Source organism: Marmota marmota, unplaced genomic scaffold, assembly GCF_001458135.2.
Source record: "Marmota marmota marmota unplaced genomic scaffold, marMar, whole genome shotgun sequence".
Taxonomy (NCBI): Eukaryota; Metazoa; Chordata; class Mammalia; order Rodentia; family Sciuridae; genus Marmota; species Marmota marmota.
The window spans coordinates 11,608,003-11,630,738 of record NW_026000169.1 but is presented as its reverse complement, the minus strand read 5'-3'; positions in this window follow the sequence as shown (position 1 = coordinate 11,630,738).

Below are 22,736 nucleotides of genomic sequence, written 5' to 3'. Positions count from 1 at the left end.
AGATCCTTCCTAATTGAATTGACTGTGGCTACTTGCCATAATTACATAACAAGTAGAAAATAGGAAACAAATCCTTAAATGTAAAGATAACTTTTGCCAAAGGGATGGACTTCTGCATTATTTTTTTCTGATTTTTTTTTGAAAAATTTGAAACTACATGAGTTATCAGAATAGTACATTCACCACAGGGTAATATTTTATCATATCTACTTTGTCTTTAATAAACATTTGTGCATGTATCTACAAAAACAAAGGCAAATCATCACATTCAGAACATGTAACACTGAAAACCACAATTTTTAATAGAGTCTATGTTAATATTCTTGAATTGCTCCCCAAAAGTCCTCTTTCCCCTAGCTTTGATGAAATAAGATTTTATAGTAACAAAAAACATGCTATATTTAAAGTGTACATTGTGATGATTTAATATAAATACATATTGTGAAATGATTATCAATACCAAGCTGATTAACTTATCAACAACTTAGCGTGTTGTAATACATATCTATATCTTTGAGATCTTGATAATTTAATCAGCTTGGTAGTGATAATCACCTCACGTTTATAACTTGTGTATGTGTGTTGAGAACATTTGGAATCAAGTTTTAACAACTTTTAAGTACATAATATAACATTATTAATTACCAGTCATCACACTGTACTTTAGATCACCAGAACTTATGCATCCTACATAACTGAAACTGAAACTTAGTACCCTGTGAACAGCATTCCCCCATTTCCTCATACCCCCCACCTCTGACACGATTTCAACTTTTTGTGATTCCAAACGTAAGACAGAGATTTTGTAGTATTTGTGTTTCTACACCTGGCTCATTTCAATCTTGCTTAATGTCCTGGTTCATTTATGTGATCACAAAGGGTTTCCCTCTTTTTACGGATTAATAATCTTCCTGTAGTGTCTGTGAGTGTGTGTAGGAGAGAGAGAGAGAGAGATTTCTCTGTGGCCATTTAAATTGGTTCCACATCTTGGCTATTGTTAATAACATTGCAGTGCATGTTGTAGTACAGATCTATATCTTTGAGATCTTGATTTCATTTCTTGTTTATATATATATTGTAGTTAGACACAGTGCTTTTATTTTATTTCTTTATTTTTATGTGGTGCTGAGGATAAAACCCAGGGCCTCGCATGTGCTAGTTGAACGCTGTACTACTGAGCCACAAACCCAGCCCTTGATTTCATTTCTTTCGATGTATACCCACAAGTGGGATTGCTATATCCTGTGGTAGTTCAGTTATTTAGAAAAATTTGAGAATGGCTGACATTGTTTCTTCTCTAAATTTTTTTGAGATTCATATATGACATCAGGTATTGGGTTTTCAATTATGGATTCACTATCCTTACTCATTTTTGGTTTATTCAGATTTTTTATTTCTTCAAATTCAGTGTTGGTAAGTTGTATGTTTCTAGGAATCAATCTATCTCTTCTAAGCAATCCAATTCATTGGAGTTTAATTGTTTGTAATTGACTTATGATCCTTTGTATTTCTGTTGCATCAGTTGTAATGCCTTTATTATACTTTCATTAGTTTCAGGTTTTTTCCTCTATTTTTTGGTTAGCCTGACTAAAAACTTTAAACTTTTGCCCATCATTTTCAAAACCAAATTAGTTTCACTGATATTTTTCTATTGTTCTTCTTTCCATTTCATTTATTACAGTTCTGTTCTTTGTTATTCCTTTCTTCTGCTAACTTTGGGCTGAGTTTCTTCTTCTCTTTCTAGTTCCTTGAGGTGTAAAGTTTGATTATTTATTTGAGCTCTTTCTTATTACATAAAGTTTTTTCCATCCCTTCAGTTTTAGCCTATGTAGTTTCTTAAAGATTAATGTGAGTCTTTTGTAGGCAACATATGGATTGATCTTGTACCATTTTCTTTTAAAATATGTTCAACTACTCTATGTCTGTTGATTTGAGCATTTTGTCCAGTTATACTTAACATAACCATTGATGTTAAGGAATTACTCATTGTCATTTTATTGTCTCTGCTTTATGGTTCCTTTCTTCCTCTATTGCTGTCTTCCTTTGTGATTTGATTTTTTCTTTACAGTGGTATGCTTTAATGGCTGTATTCATATCTTTAGTGCTTCTGCCATAGTTGTTTTCTTTGTGATGAGCAGGAGTCTTACATAAAACATAGTCCTAGCAGTCTATATTAATAACTCTGTGCTTTAACACCCCCCCACACATACTATTCTTAATATCATCATTTATATTATTTTGTATGTCCACTAATAAATTATCATAGTTACTTTAAATACCTTTGCTAACTTTTATAGTAGAGTTAAAAGTGATTTATATGCTACCATCACAGTATTCAAGTATTCTGAATTTAATTATATTCTCATTTTACACTGAGTTTTATACTTCCATGTGTCTTCAGGATGTTAGAATCCTTTCATTCCACATGTAAAACTCCCTTTAGAATTTCTTGTAAGGCTGGTCTATTAGTGATAAAACTCTTTTAGCTTTTGTTTGTCTGGAAAATCATCATCTTGCCTTCATTTTAGAAAAAGGACTTTGAAAGATCTAGTTTTCTTGGTTGGCAGCTTTTTGTTTTCACTATTTTGAATATGTCATCCCTCTCTGTCCTGGCCTGATGAGTCATTTTTTTCTATTGCTGCTTTAAAAATTCTCTCTTTTACTTTTGACAATTTCATTATTGTGTGTCTCAGTGAGAATCTCTTTATGTTTTATGTACTTGGGGTACTTTGAATCTGAATGTTTATTACCCTCTCCAGATTTGGGTAGTTTTCTGTCATCATTTTTTAAAAATGAACTCTCTGGCTTTTTCTCATTCTCTGCTCTTTCTGGAACATCCATATTGCATGATTTATTTCCCTCTAAAGTATCCCACAAGTCCTATAGGCAATCTTTACTCATTTTAATTCCTTTTTTTTCTTTTACTGGATAATTGCAGATGACCTGCTTTCAAGATTATGGTTTCTTTTGTCACTTGATTGTTCTTGAAGCTTTCTATGGGATTTTCAATTCAGTCATTATGTTTTTCAGTTCCAGAATTTCAGTTTGCTCTTTTAAAAAAATATATATCTTCTGTTTACTTGTTGTACTTCTCATCTAGTTCATATATTGTTTTCCTGAATTCCTTTCGTCATTTGCCAACGTCCTTTTATACCTCACTGAGTTTTTATAAAATGGTCACTTTGAATTCTTTGTCAAACCCCTCATTAATCTCCATTTTTTTTGAGCTGCTAACTGAGGCTTTATTTTGTAACTTTTGTGGTATCATGTTTCCCTGATTAGTTGTGATCCTTGTGTCCTTGCAGATGTCAGCCCATTTCAAGAAGCATGCATCTCTTCCACTCTTTACAGACAGACGTTGGCAAGGAAAGCCCTTTACCATAATCCTGTTCAAAAAAATCTAACTGTACTGGCTGGCAATATCCTTTAATGGGTTTGCTACTGGGATCTTCTATCTGGCTGTCTTGTGCCGCAGTCCGGCTGCAGCAAAATAATCGGGGGGTGACGAATAACTTGTGTACGTTGATACAGCAGGAGTAGGAGCCGTTTATTGCAGGACAGGAGCAGTATTTATACATTCCACACAGCTTATCTAATTAACATAAACTAGATACAGCAGTCAACCAATCAGGAATCTCCACACTTAATGGCTCGCTTTTGTTACTTCTCAAACCACTCCCTCTGGCATTTTGCCAGGCACCATCCAGACTTGTTTACGAACTCTAACATTCCCCTGGCAAAATGCCAGGTGTTATTTTGACTTGTTTACAGACTCTAACAGTCTTGGTACCTAGATCAGCAGGCAGGTGGATCTGGTACTTGAAGATGTTCTAGAGCCAGGCACTGTGGTGTCAGCCTGGAGTCTGAGACCACAGGTGCCAGCTGGTACCTGAGGCTTCAGGTACTGGCCTAGTACCAGGGTTCTCTGGGTAAACCTGGTGCTATGGTCGGTGGCAGTGTTGAATGCTCATTTCATTCTCCTTTGCCCACATGGATGATACCTATGTGTATACTGTGTGGCCTTGGGTTGGGAAACAATTACAGAAGTAATGTGAAAATGTCCTTCCTACCCCTTCAATACTTTTCTTATTTTGTGCTCTATCCACATGCCATAAACTCTCACTTGAATTCGCTAGCTCTTGCTAAGAATATTATTTTCAAGTGTGGCTGATTATTCAAATTGATATTTCAGTAAGGACCTAAGCACTGATAACTCCCATTTGACCTTCTAACAATGTATATTGGACCAAACTTCCATTTGTCCATCTGCAAGGAACTTTGAAAAAGGGGAATGATTCAATCATTTGCAGAAACCATGTAGAGCAGCTTCAGGAATATATGCATAAAGAATCTGTACTAGAAGTTGTATAATTAGAGAAAGAAAATGACTTAAGAAAATGAAAGAGGCAGAGGGGATGCTATGATGAAAAAAGGGAAGATTCAGAATGGACTAAAAAATGCATACAAAAGTTGACTCAAAGTGAATCATGGACACAAATATGAAACCTAAAACTACAAAAATTCTAAGAGAAAGCATTGGAGGAATTTTTTCGTGACCTTGAGTTAGGAAAAGATTACTGAAGACACAAAAATCACAACGTATAAACAATTGATCGATTAAATTTCATCATAATTAAAATCTTATGTTCTTTGAAAGCTGTTATTAAGAAAATAAAAAGTCGAGTCACAAAGTAACAGAAAATGATTGAAAGTCGTATATTAAAGAACCAAATCCAGAATATAGAAAGAGTTCTTAAATCTTAAGGAGAAAAAGATGACAATTTATTTTTAAAGATGAACAGAAGATTAAACATTTTCCCCAAAATAAAGCATGCAGATGGAAAAACATGCACATGAAAACATGCTCAGTATTATTATTCATTGGGGAAATTAAAACCACAACAGGATATCATGACACACTAGTTAAAATGACTACATTAATAAAAATTGACCATACCCAGTATTGCCAAGATTGTGGAGCACTTGGAGGTCTCATATGCAGCTAGTCAGAATGTAAAATAGCATAAGCAATTTGAAAACCAGCATGGCAGCTTCTTATAAGTGTACATTTGATACATGACCCAGTAATTCCACATCTAAGTTTTTACTGAAGAGAATGGAAAGCACATACAAAAACTTATATAACACTTGGATTCATAATGACCAGAAACTGAAAACAACCTGGTTCATCAGCTGGTGAATAGATCAATAAAGTATGTTATATTTGTACAATGGGATATTACTTAATAATAAAAGGAACAAACTACTAATGTATAAAATGTGGGTTAACAAAAAATGCTAGATATATAAAGGTACAAGCTCTAAGGTACTACTTCCAAAATATTCTAGAACAGACTAAACTATAATGAGAAGAAAACAGAACAGTGAGCACTACAGCTCAAAACATAGAGAAAGAGGACTGACTGCACAGGGGAATGAGGGGGTATCATGTGGAGTGATGAAGAGATGCTCTACAGTTTATTTAGAGTGATGGTCAAAACTCATGCAAGTATACACTTCAATAATTCTGCTGTACAAAAGTTACATAAAAACAATTTTAAAAATTTTTTAAAATTTTCTGAATTTGAAAACAAAATCATTGAGGCAAGGAATTCAAGAAACCAGTATGAACACTGTCATGGTTTGAGGGAAATGGCATGGTGAAATAGAAATATCACTGTCTCATTGAGCAAATAGGTGACCTCGGACAAATCACATAACCATTCTGACCCTTAGTTTCCCCAAACATAAAACAAAGATATTAAACAAAATGACCTTTCTTTGTAACTCTCAAATTGACAAATGTCTAGGTATTCTCATATCAAAGATAGCTATTCTTAAGGGATATTTAATCAACAATTTTGACTATTTTATCGAGCTAGATTAATAAAATTGAAAAAGGAAACTGTGATTTATGTAGTTTGACAGTATTTCAAAACAAGTTGAAATGGAAAGTTTGAATAAACAAATACAGGAAAGAAAGCAGCTCCCTAAATAAAGTTTTCATATAAAAAAATTCCTCAGATGTACCTTTATTTGCACAGAATGTTTTAACAGTTCTGAGGATTAGTCACTATCAATACAGACCAGTGGTATTTAGGGTATCAAAAACACATGGGGTCATTAAGTGGTGGACTTGAAAATATCCATTGGTGCTTGTCATTGGGGAAAAAAGAAACAATAGATGAAGTGTTAAAATGGTGGAAATGTTACAGGCAAAACTTGTGCTTTAAGTGCCACAATACTGAAATAACATCAAGGGATTGGCTCACACTCAAACAGGAAATTGACCAAATCAACATTTGGCTTGAGATAATGAAGTGATAAAAGGAGAGGTGGGGGGAACACAACTGTGAGAAGGAGGCCTTGCAAGTTCTGCGTTGTGCTGCAAGGCTGTGTGAAAAGTGTTTTTAATTAAACCTCTCCATCCAGTGTGCACAAAACCAAATACAATGTTGAATTAGTGCCTTTGGGAACAGGTATAATATGAAAAAAAAAGGAAGAATGAAATGAAAGAAAAAAACAACAATAACAAATGAGATGAACAAAAGCACCTCCATCTTTTCCAGACCAAATCCTATACCACTTTTCTTTATTGATGGTCCCATTTCAGGGAGTAACAAGGCAATTAAGAAAACAAACCTATTGTGAAAGCAGATGAAGAAGGGAACAAACTACAGAAAAACACCTAAAAATGAGCATGGTGGTTCCCTAATCCCTGCCTACTCCAATCTCTTTGCATGGGATTGGAGCTCAGCTCAGTTCCAGGACCTGGAAATTAGACCTTAACTTCAAGGGCAAATCCTGGGAGCAGGCTCCAGAATCAAACCATATGAAGCATCCAGCCAATGATGTAATCCAGTCAGAGTTGAGAAATTAAATGAGGAGGTGAGCCAACTAGCTTCAGAATCCCAAACAGAGTTAATAAGTAAGCAAAACAGCATGCTCTTGAACTACAATAAGGCCTTCAGAAGTTGTACCAATGAATTAAAATTAAAAAAGTTCTGTCTTTCTCATGTACTCTCTCTGCAATTATGTATTAATTTTTCTTATCCAAACTTGAAATTGGATTAACTCCAGAGTAGCCACAGAACTCAAGATGGCATTGCATATTTTAGTTTGGACATTGTGGAATCTTCAAGATAATAAATAATAATAAGGGCTAACATTTATAGAATACTTCCTGTGAGCCCCAGCATCAGTCTTATCATGTTACAAACCATGTTTGAGATAGTTACAATTGCCATCTGCATTTTACAGTGACACAGAAAGTTTATCTTGCCAAAGGTCATAGAGCTTGAGAGTAGCAGAGCAAAGATCAGAACATGAGAAGTCTAGTTCCAATTATTATAAACAACTACAGACTGGAGTAGCTTGGAGAGCACCCAGATCTCAGATACAGAATGAAAACCGCCCTTGGGATGGAGCTGATTCCTGGAAGAATGAACCCACATACAGCAGGTGCAGGGAGGAAGTTTGGTTCTGTGGGCACAGCATGTGTCTGGAGGGTGTGGCAATAGCCCACAGGTGGTTGTACAGCCCAGCAGTCAAACCCAAAGAGGTTCAGCTTGGGTTCGGGATGTTCCAACAGGCAGAGTGAAAACACTGAGAGAAAATTAAGATAGGCAATTGTTTGCAGTGCCCTGACAAAGCTTTTGGTATAGCCTATGTTTTAGAAGAACTAGAAATACCAGTAATGGCACCAAGATAGAAGTCAAAGAAGAGAAGGGAATCTACAGAGATTAGAATTGATCACCATGTTTGCAAGCCCCGTCTTGGACTGCTGCTGAGTATAGCAGGAGTCCTAAGACAGATCCTTTGTTGGGAGACATGGGATTCCTTGGATGTGCTACTTTTGTTCAAGGATGCTCCTCAAAACCTTGCTGAATTTTCCTTAGATGGTTTGTGTAAACCTCTGCACAACACTCCTTTCCTCTCTCTTTGAGTCAGGATTGATTGCAGTCTGACAGTTCTCCCAGCTCCAGCCCCATTTCCTCTCACCCATGTTTGCCCTAATAAAACCCTCGCATCTTTCATCCCATCTGGATTTCTGCTTCTCAGAAGACCTACATGAACAAAAGCATCTTACATTTGAATAATACTTTAGAGTTCATAAAGCATTTATATATATATTTGCCCACTCGACCTTATAAGAGTTCTATGAGGTAAGCAGGGTAGGCACAATTACATTCATTTCACAGGCTGAGTAATTGAGGCTCAGAGATTTCAGTGTTCTATGGACTAGTAGGCACCTACTTAGATGGCTCTTGAGTATCCCCTGAGCCCTGGTGTACACATCCTATGTGATCCCCTTTTATTGAGTGTGGGCTGGACTTATTGACTGACTTTTTATGAAGGGAGGTTATTGGGGATTGAACTCAGGGACACTCAACCACTGAGCCACATTCCCAGCCCTATTTGTGTTTTATTTAGAGACAGGGTCTCACTGAGTTACTTAATACCTTGCTTTTGCTGAGGTTGGCTTTGAACTCAAAATCCTCTTATCTCAGCCTCCCAAGTCACTGGGTTGACTGACTTCTATTGAATAGAATATAACAGAACCAATAGATTGGCACTGATATTAGATCATAAATGATGCAGCTTCCATCTTGTCTTACTCTATCAGATCATATGCCCTGAGGAAAAACAGCTACCATGTTGTCAGGCAGCTCTTTGGAGAAATTCATATGGCAAGGGACCAAAGCCTGCCAACAACATGTGAGTGCCTTTGGAAATAGATCCTCCCCCTCTACCCCTAGTCAAACCTACAGAGGAGGACACAGTTCCAGTTGACAGCTTGACTGCAACCTTATGAGAGGTCTTGAGCCAGAGACATCCAGCTAAGCCACATCTGAGCTCCTGATCCATAGAAACTATGATATAATAAATGTTCCTGATTTTAAACTGCTAAGTTTTGGGGTAATTTTAAAATAGCAACAGAAAACTAATATAATGTTTAATGCCCAGAGTGGAAGAGTTGCAGAATATACCATTGAAACCATAGCTCTGTATAGCTATGGTTTTCTTCTCATCTCTACCCTCGTTTGCAATGTTGCCTTCTCTAGTCTTCTTATAAAATTGAATCACTATTTCTTTTTTTACTTAATGGAATGGTCTACTAATAATTTTTGCTGAGGGAACACACATGCCCTAAACCTCAGTGGCTTTCAACATCAAACATGTATTTTTGGTTCATGAATGTGCTGGTTGTTTATGGCTTCATTAAGTTCTGCTCTATATATTTTCACATCCTGGGCTGAAAGACCCAGGCTAAAGGCACTGCTCTAATCTGGAGATTTTCATGGCACAGACAGGCATAAAAGTTCAACCTGAACTATCTAAATGTATCAATAGTGTTTGTTAAGAAGTGGTGTGCCTAATACCCAATCAACATGCCAAAAGAAATTATTCAGGCAACCTGTCAATGTGGTTTCATGGTGCTGTATATCCCGCCTGGAGAACCATGGGAAGTTACATGGCAAAGGGAATTTTGTTGTTTTGTTTTCTTTAGGAGGACATGGATTTATGACATATGAGAGTTATAGATGGGAAAAACAATATAACCTACCAGATATGATAATGAGGGGTTATAAATTTAGACTGTATCAATGGTTGAAGAATTAATGCTTAGAATCTTTTAATTAAGTCATAAAGTGTAATAAATTAGTCTCTTTAGAGTATATTGTGAAAGCACCAACCTTCATTGAAACCACTGAGCACAAGGATAGAAAATACTAGACTGCCATTTGGAACAGGAATTGCCAAAGCAGCCACATCTGAAATGAGCGACCAAGAGTTAGTCATTGTACATTTACAGTTATAACATTTGGAGGTGGAATATTAGTTATTACCTATTAATATACCATGTCTCATTCTATTGTTTTTCTACTCTATTTTTTAAATGGGCATGAAGTCTTACGAGAAAAATTAGGTGATTTCTTAATTCTATGATCAATGAAATGGTTACCATACCTTATTGATCTTGAGTTGACCAAGAACATTTTTAGAATTTCTGAAAAGTTGTTAGCACTATCCCTTGAAAGAAGAAATAAGAAGAAAAAAAAATGATGTAAATCTCTTTTTGTTGTGTTGTTCCACAATTAAGTGTTCCGGTAATGATTTTCCATTCTTTGTCTATCTTGATACTTTAAATAGAGTCTAGGTTAAAAATATCTGCTATAATAAAATAAGAAATAAGCAGCTAGCAAATTAGGAAGTAGGTAAAACTAATTAAAATAATTCTGAAGACTGTTGAAGGTATAGTCCTACTAGATTATTTTTTAGTTATGTCAATATTTCAACCTTCTCTAGATAGTATTTTCATACTGACTTTGAGATTAACTTCAATGGCACCATCACACATTTAAACAAAAATATCACAGTAATGATATGTGTTGATGTCTGGCAGTCCTGCTTCTGTGCCAGCAATATGCTAAGCTCATCTCCTGTGCTTCCTGGCAGCTCTGTACAAAAACAACCCTAATAAACCCAGTGGCCACAGAGGAGATAATTGTGGGCTTAATGGCCCAGTGGCACACTAGATGCTCAACACAAAATCACTATGTTTTAGTAGGACAACACTAAGGAAGAAGATGTATACAGGGTGAACTTTGCCTCTCTTGGCTTTAGACTACTTAAAACTGAGAGAGACCAACAATTTCTGGTTTGCATAAGCTTTATTGCCAACTTCCAGGCCAAAGGGTAGGCCACCATTTTTTTTTTTCTTGTAAAAAAGAATAGGGAACTTCAATTCTATGAGCAAATTCTAGCCTCCAGTTTTCTCAGAGCTGGGTAATCTGGGTGGCAAAATACATAGATCCAACTACTTGTTTGTGCTTAAGTTTATAAATTTCCAGTGTGATTTTAAAGTCTTTATTGCAATATCCTAAAACCATACAATGCAAATATTATTCCATATAAGTTTGTTAGTATGAAATAGTCACTCCTGTCTCTTTTTTAAGTCCTTCCCTAAGTTATTATATTTCTAACTTGTATCTGCATTTCCCTATAGCTAATTTTTCTTTCTCTTGCTCTTACTATGTGTGTGTGTGCACATGCTCTCTCAAAAGCATTTTAATAATTGTTATGTTTATTAGCTTTTTGTTTTATTTATATTTCAATCTCCTAAAAATAAATTTACAATGGAAATAACTAGATTTTTTCTTCAAATATAGCTTTTCTTGCTTGCTTATGTGCCTCATTTTTTACTGTTACAGAGGGGTCTAATCAGAAGATTTCAACATAAAGAAAAATACTCTTTTTCCATTTCTTCAATAAAACAAAACAGGATGAGAACCTGGGGATGTTGGGATTGAGGACCTACATTAGGTTTCATCATGAATGTTGATCTTTTATTAAGTGTGAGGCCTGTGTCAAAGAAGATTAAAGATGTTCTATCGAGTATTTGATTCCATAAAGAGGAAGAGCTGGGAAGCTTGCTAATTTTAAAAACATTAATACTCACAAATAAAAAGTTTAGATCATTTTTGAATTGATAAGTCCATCTCGTGGTTTTGTAATCTCAATATTTACTTGCTGATATACACGAACTTCAGATATAAGTTTTCATAAAAAAAGATGATCCGGGGCTGGGATTGTGGCTCAGCGGTAGAGCGCTCCCCTAGCACGGACGGGAACCGGATTCGATCCTCAGCACCACATAAAAATAAAGGCATTGTGTTGTGTCCATCTACACCTAAAAATATAAATATTAAAAAAGATGATCTACTTAAATTTTAAGTTCTATTGGTTTATTTTACTTTGTATTATTTTAAATTCATTAAACGATTCTTGGAAAGTTATAGGAATTTCAGTTACTCCTTCAAGATTTGCCATAGGGCATATTATAAAGAATTTAGATCTCAAAGATATACGTAAATTAAATAAAACTTCCCATTTTAAAAAGATATCTAAAACCCATTAATAATTTGTATTTTGATATTTGTGGTTTTGCTTTTATCAGTTAATGTTTTATTATACTTGAAAATAGTTAACACAATTACCATGTTCTGTGAAACACATTTAAAATATGAATTTGTATGCATAGTACCATACTTACTGTCTAACCATACTGTTCTTTACCACAGAAGTCACATCTGGAGTCTGATGTATTGGCATTTTTGAACTAAGACTCCATAGCTTTTTACTCAATGATTTGTTTTATAATACAAAGTTGAAAGTCATACATGTTTAGATACTAATATTACACACATAAATGTTTTAACACATGAACTCATGTATTAACCAAAGATATGAGTAATAACAACTAGATGGTCATCCAGGAAATGCCATTAAAGTCTTACATAACTAACAGCAAAATTTCATTCACATTCTTTGGTGATTCAGAACCCTTGGTTAGTGCTCTTTCTGTCTTCTCCACAGTGCTTCCTGTTCTTAGCCACATGCACAACTATAGACATACTAAACCTCGGACAAAAGTCATTGTTGAAGAGGGCTAGAAACTGAGTCATTCTCTCAAGACTTGTGGCCACAAATTCAAAATTAGAGGAATTCAAGAGACATGGAAGTAACTGTTCATTATAACTGTTTTCAAATATCTGTTATGCATCAATCCATCCCTGGTTATTAGAAACATTACTAAAACATTTGTATAAAAGCAATAAAAATCAGTGGCCATGAATGTTATATTTGATTTATTATGGACACTACTACTAGCAGCACTGGAAGTTTAGTTCCACTTTTAAACAAGATTCCCCCTCTCAATGACTAAGCAACAGAAGCCCAAATTAACTCATCATTTTGATAGTTTCTGGCTATGGAATTTGGCATCTCTGGCAAGTGAAGCTGCTTCCTAGCATACCATGATCCAAGGCACAAAAGTGATATTCATATCTGTCTATCAGTGCTCAGGTTCTATATTGTAAAGAGAATTACTGAGAGCAGACATGTATATTAGGCTCACATAGTAAGACCGTATCACCGCTATTCATTACACAGAATTTTGTTTTCATGTAATATAATTTTATTTCACTGACAATGGCTAAATAGTAGGTGGCATCAACCAAAATGTGGACCACTGTCAAAATCAACCAATCTTGTGTGTGTATGATTGTCTGTATAATGTGATTTCAAGGAGTAAATTAAGTCCATTGCTCTTAAAATCTCTGAAATGTATCAGTAATAATGTCTTTCATTAAAGTACATTATATTTTTCCAGATGGCCATTTTTAAATGGAAATAATTTGAGAAGAGATGCCCAAATAAAATACTCAAAATCAGATATTTTACTCATTCATTCATTCATTCATTCACTCGCCTTATTTATTTCTACAATGGACGTTTACAGAGAACCTTCTATGTGCCAAGCATGTGTCTAGGTGATGGGAATCTTGAGAAATGCCCTTGAATAGCTCACTCCATTGGCAGCAGAACACCAATCTGGTGATAGCATTCAAAGGGGAAAACGACACGGAAACAAAAGGGGGAGGTAGGGATTTGCTGAATCCAACTCTAGTGCTTCTACAGCTTTGCCTAAAACTGTTGCTGGTGGTGCCCACAGGTGTCCAACCTCAACCACAACTGGCAAAGCATGCAAAAGCTGCCTTGAAAAAGGGAAGTTGACTTCGGAAATACAGGATTCCCTAGAGTCATTGCATTGGTTGAGAACAAATTTTCTTAGCATTTGAAAAATGTCATGCTTTGTAAATGCTTTAGTGGCAGAATCCAATTAGTCTCCCAAAGAAGCTGCTCGACATAGTAAGATACATATGTTCAGCAAATCTAAAATTGAAAATTTCATCTTCGTGATCAAGCCAACTCCCCTATTTTTATAAATGGTACCAGACACAAGACTTGAAACCTCAAAACCACCTTTGACTATACATTCCAATCCTCATTCTCACTTTATAAATTGTGTTTTGGGCCACTTATTTCATTTTTCTTTTACAATCCCTCTCTCCTTCCCTGTGTCCTACCTCGATCTGAGATAATGTATTAGTAACTTATCTCCCTGCCTTCAGTGTTTTCTTCTCTGCTAATCATTCTGAAAGCTGTTCTCATAAACATCATTTAGATCATGTTGCTCAGGCCTGTGATATGTTGTAAAGGCCTCAAAAATTAAGCTTCAAGCCCTTGAGCCTCAATTATAATTGGTGTATGGCAGACCTTTAACCCCACCAAGCTTCAAATGAAACCTGGACTCCTTGGTTTGGTCTTCAATTTGTCTTCAACCTAGTCCCCTTTATGTATAACAAATCGTTTGAGGTTTCTGTTTAGGTCAAATGGTTTACTCACTCCTTCTTAATCACTCTCCTTTCCCCCACTTCCATGTATTTGCTCATAATGATTACACACACACATAAAGAAAGAGAGAGAGAGAGAGAGAGAGAGAGAGAGAGAGAGAGAAATTTGGCCCTTACTCTGTTTCTGACTACTCTTGGAACTTTTCTGAGTCTGATTTTGTTCTGTAAAGAGAAGTTTTATAATACCTAACCTCTCAACCTTAGGGTGTTTTCATGAGGATCAAAGGAACTAGTATTTATTGACTTGTTACATGCCAAATTCTGTGATATGTTATAAGTAGGTCTTATTTTCATTTTGCAAAAGAGGAAACTGAGGCAAAAAAGTTTTGTAAATACTTTGTGAATTGAGAAACAATGATAATGATGTTTAATCTTGTGTCCATACCTGCTATTAAATCTACTCCTTTATTAGTTTTGCCAACTACATCTTACATTCTTTCATGTATAAATGATTTTATGAATTTCCTTATAACATGTCCTCTCTTGATAGTTGATAAAGGTATTAAATGCTTTGTATTGTCAGATGTATCTTGATATGTAACTTTTATGATTGTTAGTTGATGATGTTGGTTTTTATGAGAGAATTTAAAAAATTCCCCCCTTCTAGTTTTGCCTATTGGGTGACAGCCATACACAGGACATAACAGGGGCTACCAAGGAAATGAGAGAAGCCTTAGGGTATGTTTATTGAAGGATTACTGATTTGTCCTGTTTTCCAATCAGATCTGACCTAATGAAGGGGAAGAAGGCTAATGCAAAACCATTTGCTGCATATTTTGAAATGCCTCTAGTGATGAAGTAACTGCAGATGCCATCACTTCACTAGTGACAGACATACGAACAAGATAATGATGGAAACTCGTTGGACACCAGTTTTGAGAACTTGGCTTTGATAGTCTAACATAGAGAAAGTAAAACTAGTTTATACTTGAGCAGGGATTTGTTTATTCTACTTATCTAAAGCTAACCATCATGTGGGTTAAAGACCTTAAATCTCCATAATTGAGTAGAAATTAATGGACCATTTCCTGATAGACAAATTCTAAAAAATAAACCAGCTCCCCAGTTGGTGTGTATGTGTGTGTGTGTGTGTGTGTACACACTTAAGTTACTCAACTGCAAAGAAATGTTTCTTTTGTAGAAAACTAAATAATGAGCTCTAACAACTTTCTATATAAATAAAGAGGCTAAAGACAAAAAGCTGACTCATTTGACTTAATGAAAAAATGTACTTTAGGCACAACTAATGGTTAAAAATTCTAGGCTGAAAAAAATGTGCATTTAATTTCTGCTATTTTTCTGTTTTCTCTCATTAGAAAGAACATGCTTTTATGGTGCTTTGCCCACTAGATGTAAGTATTTTAGGATGGTGTCCTGCAAGTCCATTCTTATCAATATGAAACAGGATGCCTGGCATGAACTACCTTTTCTTATTGCAGTGTGCTAGATTCCAAGTACCACTCTACATCCTAACATCACAACTACCTTTTCCAAGACAGTGTGCTTGAAATGAAGTATGATCTAAAGAAATTAATCAATTAACTTCTTAAGAGCAGATGATGGTTTAAGGAAACCCAGTCAAGTCTTTTCAACCCATCAAGTTCATGTGTTTTGCCTTTATCCACTAGAGGGGGTAATGTTCTTCCATCCTAAAAGGCTATCGGATTATCCAAACACGATTTAAATGCACATAGTGACAGAGTTTATTTTGAAACCAGGTTAATTAAATAATATAATACAAGGGATGCCAAAATCATCAATGAAAGTTGCTTTGAAAACATTTGTGACACAAGGATCAGAAGTATTTATTGTTCTTGTGTATCTTAAAATACCGCAAAATCTGTGATTGTAAAGATAAGAAAATTTGTTTTAGTTGTGAGAGGAGAATTTACATAAACTAATATTTTCTGCAACCATTTTTTTAAAAAGCACTATGCACATTTTGTGGGATTAATTTCCATTTATCAGGATTGATAATTGGTTATTTTGTTCAGTAAGGAGACAATCACCTTTTGATTTTTTTAAAGGATGTATTTAAAAAATAGTGGGAAAATTAAGTAGATGTATAGATGCTTATAATAAGTATCATAAATAAATCAACTAGATGTGATGTAACATGGTTGGATCACAATTTAAGCTTTGGAATTCTTGAAGATTAATAACATAGATACAAAGTTGGTTTATCACATATAAATATGTAATTGTCACTCTTTATCATGGTAACAATTTTTCTTTAAAAAAATTCCAAGTCAATAAGACAAGTAGTTTGTCTTTTAAACCTTCAGAAAAATAGTTTGAATTGCAGAATAGCCAATCATATTTAGTTGTTAAAAGATAATCAAAATAATTGGTTAGAAATAACCAGTTGCCAAACTGATGAGATGTCATAATTATAATTAACTGTGCTATTAGGTCAGTTGTTTAGTTATTTCTATGAATAAGAAAAAGCCTAATCAAAATGCAGAATAATTAGTTCAGTAGAAGAGATATAATTTGTCAAAAGCAAGTATATTGCATTGACCATATCTTTCATAATTCTAACAATTTTCTACAAATAAAATACATTTCTAGTTCCTATAGATGATTCCCTTTGAATAATAGCTGCAGTGGCAGTTTCAAATGGTGGGTGAATCCAGGATCACCATACAATTTTTGAAAATACAGATGCAAAGAGCAACCCTGCAGAAATGCTGACTCAGCAGGTCTGGGGTGGGATCATAGAATGGAAATTTTCAAAGATCTCTGCATTGACTCTAATATGCAGCCCTGGTTGAGCATCACTGCACTGCATAAGGAGTTAACTGTACCTGACTAGAGTTTCCCTTCTTGATTTCAACCCCTAGAAGGCATAGTATTAAAAAGTCTTTAGAGGCAAAAGAAGAAAATTATAGTGAAGTATAACAAATTTTTACAGGAAACCCTCTATCGTGTGAGCAGAAGTAAGGGCCACAAAATACCTATGCATGATAGTGAAATTCATATTATAGTGCAAATAACCATGCTTTTAAAACACTTCATTGTTTCTTAGTAATTTGTGCTGCCTGGAGATCTTCCAAATACAGCAAACAAAGGCTTATAAGAACTTAGAGCATCATGGAAAAATTTTTGCTATAGACAAGAACAAATATTTACAAACAATAATTCCAAATCGACCCAAACCCTATAAATTACTATCATGTTCTTGTAAACATATTACCATGCAAATAGTGTTATTTAAAAATTGAGCAACATATTTCTCTCTTATATACATTAAAACAAATTATATAGAGGTTCATCTCAAATGAAGATTTTATAACAAATGAGGAATTAAATTATGTGCATCCAAAAAGAATTTTATCTGTTTCTCAACCAGATATGTGCTATCTATACTTTATTTTACTATAATTAATATCTTCTATATATTAGATTTACCATTAATTTATAATGCATTGTTTACTTTATTCAAGATTAGAACAGTGTAAAACAGAAAAAGATCCCTTTTTCCCTCTCAAAGAGTCTTTGCCATTCTGTTTTTCAGCTCTTATTGAAAAAAACCCTGTGCTTACAAAGAGCAACAAGGCATAGCTCTCAGGCCAAGAGAAGGAATTTTTATGTATCCAAATAATTACAATGTAGTACCACCTTCTGCATATTCTAAAGATGTCAAGAGCTATGAGTAGAAGACTGAAGAAAAACCATCCAGCTTTGCCTATAAGAGGTCTCACAGTGAAAGTGGCAGTTGTGCTTATGTGTGTGTGTGTGTGTGTGTGTGTGTACATGCAGGGGCACTAACAATAGGTATGTGTACTAAGAACAGATAAAAAGGAGAAGGGACAATCACAGATCAGTCAGAAAAAAATCCCAGGATTTATGAAGTCATTTACTTCATCAAAGTTTGTAGCATATTTACTTTGTATAGCCATAACACTTTTCCTTCAAAAAGTAGATAATCCCTGAGGGTCATCCAAGACTAGTTAGAAGAACAACTCAGAGTATGGAAAATGACGTGGGAGCCTACAGAGAAGAGGTGATGTTAAAGAAAGAAAGATCTCTAGGAGGTGTGTGGTATTAAAATCCAGGTAACACTGTTTTTGGATAAAGGAACAACCTCAGAAGGCAAAGGCAGGAAAGGTTGGGGAAACACCTGAGGACCATTTGTTTTTCTAGTTTATTTGGAGCAGGGGTTTGTCCCTTAAACCCAGGTCATATCCTCCACTCCAACAGCTGTTTCTGACCTGTTCCACCAGATCAATACCAGAACTTATATTACACTTACAATTAATTAGGAGTGGCTAAAAATTTAATTATATGCTATTTTCCATTGTTTTCTTGTTCTTTAATACTTTTAAAAAATTCTTAACTCTTTCCTTTGTGAATTCCTTGAGTGAAGGCATTGATTTTATACACATGTAATACCTTTCATGTTGTCTACTGTGCCATTTAGATGCACCATGGGGATTCAGTAAGCATCTGTTCATTAAGTGAGAACATGAACCAATATAGTAGTGGTAGTTTGCCGGATAAAATATAGGCGACACAATAAAATGTGAATTTCAGATAAGTAAAATAATGTTTTTGTATAAAAATACTAATGGGACACAGTTTCACGGGGGGGGGGCAAAGTTCCCCCCCCCCTTTTTTAATCTGAAATTGACATTTCAGTTCAACTATGTGTACACTGCACATGGGCTCTTCTGTGCTTATTTTGTTTTGCTAAATCTGGTAGCCCTAGGTGGTGATGTGTTTTTTTATGGCTTTGTCAACGTTTCCAGTGTCCTGAATATCAATCCTGACCTTTCATCTGAGAGCAAACTCACTTTGTTGTCTGGGAGCTGGTTCTTTGCTGAACAAGTCAACTGCGTATAATAAGAATGAAAGTAAGAAACTGCAAACCAAAGAACCGGTGACAGAAGATAAGCAAATGAATAAAATCATGAGTGGATAGCAATGGATGAAGGTGGATGCTAGGGAGTGGAGGGGAAAGTTGTTCCAAGTAGGAGAAAGTGATATGGGAAATGGGAAAGGTAAAAAGAGGATGAGAGGGAAGGGACTAGTTAAAAAAAAAAAGAATTAAGAGAAAAAAAGAGCAAGAATGAAGAACTGATGAAAAGTGGCAGGAGGCAAGAAATAAGAGGAGAGGAGAGGCCTGAGGAATAGAAGACCCTTCCCTCCCCTGTGCAACATCCAGCCCCCAAGTGAATGATCTAGTACTGCTGCTCTCATAGTCATCCTTGGGGCACAGAGAAAAGGCTTCACATGCTCTTCTCAGGACAGCCAAGCTGGAGAAGCAGGTCAAGAATTACAGGAAAGAGGTGCCAATCTGAGTGAGGCTAGTAGAGGGAGCAGGGAGAGTGCACAAGCACAGGAACAACAGCTCTGGTTATTGGAACAAGGTGGGAAGAAGCGTCTTTCAAAAATAAGCTACTATTATATACTATGACAATTGTGAGGTCTAAGAATATTTATTTTCAAGCTTATAACAAATAATATGTGTTTATTTGTTAACTCTTTCTAAATAGTTCCAGACAGATTTTCTCTTCCTAAACCACATAGGCAAGGATATAGAACACCTGATGTCATTGACTTTATGTGGGATTTATGACTTTTTCTTTCCTTCACAGTGTTGAGGCATTAGACAACCAGGAGACAGGCATAGAGAAGTAAAAATTCATCCTGAAAATCCTATGACATTTGCAGGGAATCCTAGGCCATTGCTTTTTGGGCTGTTTGTAGGCCAAGAGCTTGCTTGCCCTAATTAGTTCCCTACCTAGCTCAGTGGATGACTGCCCACTGGTCAATGGGATGAAATGAAAAATAAATTTGGAGTATACTGAAAATCAGGCTGATTTATGACTCTGACTCAACAGACTTCATATGTGGAGAGGAGGGGCCCAGGGGGGTTCAATGAAACATTTTATTGTTTTGTTTCCAAAATGAATGAATAACAAAGAAAATCTGACCTGATGGCCCAAGTTTGTTTTCAATTCAACATCAAAGAGGGAAAACCTGCTTTTCTAGGGAGCTGCAGGAGGGCTGATCGACTGTTCTGACCTGAGAACCTGTAAATCATCTGTGTTGTCCAGAGAGCACTTTCCAGGAAGAACCCACAATGCCTTCCTCTGTCTCGTGCTTGTATTTCATACATGATGCTTATCACACTTAGGATGGAGAATTAGGGGCTATATACCTTCGTATTTTTGTAGGTCGTTAGTGTATGTCCAAAAAATAGGACTGCAGTACTTAAAAGGACCAATGTAGAAGATGGTCTCTAAAAGTAAGCCGAAGGGCTCTGTCTTTTCCAGTTCATTAGTTTTAGAGGAAGATATAAAAGAATGATTATGCAATTTACATTTGAACATAGTTTGGGGAGGTGAGAATATTCCATTTATTTTAAAATCCATAAAAATCAAACCAAAGACTCAAACATCTGCAAAGAAAGGCCTAATCTCACACCATGAAAATTAATGTGGTAAATTTAGGACTTAGCATTTGGTTTCTCTGTCTTGTTGTCTCTGTCTCTCACATAGATGTACACAAACACACACAAAGCTAGGCTGGGGAGAGCATGGCTTATTGTTACCTGTATAAGAAAGATTTATGGATTTTATCTTAATGAAAACCAGCATGTGGCTGCTTAGAAAGCTAATGTACCTTTTTGAATGTGGTAATAGACCTATAATGGTTTGAAAGAGGGAAGTGATTGTCCTACTCTGGGAGCTGGTTGGAACAGTCCTGTTGTGTTACATTTAGAGCTGAAGTACTGGAAAACATAGATAAACTAGATTATATTCAAAAGAGAATAATCTCTAGGTGAGGAAATTCCCGTGAGCTATACCTGAAATGTTTGCCTATAGAAGAGAAGATTCTTGAGCAATGAGAGTTAACTTCAAATTAGTCATCAAATATCTGAAAGGTCATTAAATAGAAAAGAAATCAGACATGTTCTCATGCATGGTCCATCTGGATGTAATGAACTGATGCTACAAGGAGCTACACATTGGTTCAATACAAAGAAATATTGGCTGTTGGAATTTAGGGTTATTTTAGAGGCGTTCCCAAATTAGGGAAATTCAAGGATAGGCTGGAAAACTACTGGGTTGGATGTTAAGGAACTCAGTATTTGAAAAATAAATGTATTGGATACCATTTAAGGCCTGGGAGACATATAATATAGACAATTTATTTTCTGAAGTCAAGTTGAATACAACAGAGTCTAGATGAAACTGACAAATATATAAATACTTTCTTGACAAGTTCCTTCATATATAAATAAAAAAACAATAGCAAATTAACTCAGGTCATTGAAAAGATTAAATGATAAATTACATGTAGAGTGACCTGCACAAAGTAATTATTTAATAAATGATTTTTTTTTGTTTCATTTTTAAGATTTAGGTCCTTTTTCTCCCTGGGAATTGGAAATGATTTGTATAACAGAGTTTTTTTTTTTTTTTTTTTTTTTTTGCTTGCTCTCTTGCTTTGGGCAATCTTTTTCCTTGTGTCTTATTTCAATATTCTCCATTGATCTAGGGCTTGACATTTAATTAATTAATTATTTTATTTATTCATTATCACTCACCATGATATAGAAGCTATGAACATGCCTTTGGACTCATTCACACACTTGGTTAGGATGGTGGTATAGTTATAGTCTGATAAGTACCTAGAATTATTTTTATTTTTATTTCTTACAAGTGTTGTTACCTTGGGAAAGTACAGAAGAAAAAGAATAAATGTGTAAGTCTTGATTTCAATCTTATATCAAACTCCTCACATATAATTTGCACCCCATTAATTAACTTAGGGTGATTTTTAATAATTGTTTCTAATGTGGCCTATTAAAACATAAAGAAAACCACATGGAGAACCTTCGAAAAATGAAAATAGTATCCTGGATAAGAAGGCAAAGAGGGATGATGCAACCAGGCTAGTGGGGCAACAACAGGACATCAAGTAATCACAGGGCAACTTAGCATTCCAGAATACAACCACAGGTGTATAGTATACACCACCTTCTCTGATGATAACCTTGCACCCAAGAAATATGTGTGTTTATGTGTATGTATATACCAGTGCATACATGTATATGTGTATATGTATGTATGTGTATGTTTATATGTAGGACCATAGATATAATGCCTACTATAGATATGCAACCTATACAGTTGCACAGGTCTCTGTGTTTAGAAGGGTCCTGCACTTGGTTTAGTGCCACTGTTGCAGTATTAAAATTCTTAATAATTTTTTAATACAGAGCACATATTTTACTTTTCTCGCTAAGTACTACATACACATAGGTAGGGGTATGTGTGTGTGTGTGTTTTCTTAAAAGTGAAGGGGACCTTATTGTTTGTATCATTGTACATTTTTTCCCACTTCCATTTCTTCCATTCTTCATGTCTTTCTATGACGTGAAGGCCTCATTATTTATTGCTTTTGCTTTCACTTTTCATGTTTTGAATTATTTGAATATTGATGACTGTACATGTGTATTAT